Source organism: Dipodomys spectabilis, unplaced genomic scaffold, assembly GCF_019054845.1.
Source record: "Dipodomys spectabilis isolate Male_0828 unplaced genomic scaffold, ASM1905484v1 ptg000062l, whole genome shotgun sequence".
NCBI lineage: Eukaryota > Metazoa > Chordata > Mammalia > Rodentia > Heteromyidae > Dipodomys > Dipodomys spectabilis.
Genome location: NW_024870739.1, coordinates 889115 through 891158, shown reverse-complemented (window position 1 = coordinate 891158; position 2044 = coordinate 889115). Strand labels below are relative to the sequence as shown.

The 2044-nt window shown below is 41.3% G+C and overlaps 1 pseudogene; it reads right to left on the bottom strand.

Moving 5' to 3' along the window:
• Positions 1 to 790: 790 nt before the first annotated feature.
• LOC122108602 lies at positions 791 to 1618 on the bottom strand (annotated as a pseudogene).
• Between the last annotated feature and the right edge of the window lie 426 nt (positions 1619 to 2044).

Genomic DNA, 2044 nt, shown 5'->3' with positions numbered 1-2044 from the left:
GAAACTAACTTGACTATAGCACTGCAGTCACTTCTAGAACTACTGCTACTACAATACTAGTACTAAGAACAATTAAAGAAAACAAAAATACCAAGGAATCTTCATAAATAGTTCAGTCAAAGTGTTAACTTTAAATATTATGGAGATTTCCAAAATACCCTGAGCCATATTACAGGTCCCATGAGTATAAGTTACAAATACTCTGGATTTCATAATTTCAAACATGATATGGTTAATATAACCTATACTGTGTAAGGATCTCTATCTCTCTCAGGTAAGGTAGTACCTACAAGGTTTAAATTTAGTTTTTTCACCTCTGCTCAGAAGAGTGATGTCTGGTCGAGCAATAGTGAGACATCCTATGTAGAATCTGTGAGTGTACACATTAGTTTGAGTTATACTTAACTGAACAAACAATCCTACATACAAAAGGGTCAATATTCTATGTACCAGTTTTCAGTGGAGCAGGTTTATAAGCACAGCTAGCTTTAAAAAAAAAATTATTTCTGGGGCTGGGAAGGTGGCTCAGTGGTAGAGCGCTTGCCTTGCATGCCTGAGGCCCTGGGTGCAATTCCTCAACACCACATAAGCAAAAAGAAAAAAGCCAGAAGTGGTGCTGTGGCTCAAGTGGTAGAGTGCTAGCCTTGAGCTGAAGAGCTGAGGGACAGCGCCCAGACCCAGAGTTCAGGACCCAAGACTGGACCCCCCCCCCAAAAAAAATGTTTTCTGACTTCCAAAAACAAATCAAGAAAGCACTTCCTAAACAAAGCGAATAGTAGGTCACACGGGATCATTTTTCCCTTTGTTTATGATGAACTTCACAAAGCACTAATTTCCAAGGTATGTGTGTTGCTGGACCATACAACTTATATGCTCTTCTTTGAAAGACAGCTACTATCTGTTTGACAACTTCATTAAAACACAACAGAGCAAACCGAGAGTGTAGAAGTGAGTGGAATTCAAAAGAAATAGAAAACTCCAGGTTACAAGTTCTTGGGTAGCCAGGAATTCCTGGGATAAAATGCCAAATAGTCTCAAAATGATTAAAAAATTTCCCATCAGTACAGGATGCCTTTACTAAATGTGATTTCACCAAGGTCACTATAGGTGTATGTTGCTCCAACAAAACAGAAACCCACCAGATCTCTTTGACCTGGACTAAAAAAAAAGATATCTCATTTTGCATCAAGGGGCTTATAGGAGCTGGGAAGGTGGCTCAGTGGTAGAGTGCTTACCTTGCATGCATGAGGCCCTGGGTTCAATTCCTCAGCACCACATAAGCAAAAAGAAAAAAAGCCGGAAGTGATGCCGTGGCTCAAGTGGTAGAGTGCTAGCCTTGAGCTGAAGAGCTGAGGGACAGCGCCCAGGCCCAGAGTTCAGGCCCAACGACCAGACCCAAAAAAGAAAAAAAAAAAGGAATGCTTATAATACTCCATTCCTGATACTATAGATTTCTTGTATCCAGTAGCCTATACTTCTTCTTTCTGAGTATTCTTTTCATCTGTTTATTAATCGTGCTATGATTTTGAAGCAAGTTCATTCACATATCTCTTGGGCAAAATGGAAGTATTTACTGGAAGAGATCTGTTCATCAGAAAACCACGGAAGCTAAATACTTGCCGCTGTGTGCAGATACCTTGGGTCCAGCAGCTGTTGCCAGCTTAAGAGGACATCTCAAGGCTACCTTTGTCAGGGCCTCCTGACTGGCTCAAGCTGCCATGTTCACTTCAGTAATGCCTTTTGATGCACTTCTCTGCTCCCATAACCATCTATTGATCACTCTTCTTTAGCAATTAGGATGTCTGTTTCTGAGACACTCTCCTAGTATGCAGTAAAGGCTAGCCTCCAAATCATGGTCTTTCAGCTTCAGTCCCCTGGGTTCTGAGATTACATATGTAAACCATCAAGACTGGTTAGTCTGGTACATCTTTATGCAAGGACATCAGATCAGACTTCTCCACCCCACCCTACCCCACCCCTGCCAAGAGCTTACTACTGTATGTAGAGTGAAATACAAATTCCATATCAGGGCCAATTGGATCAC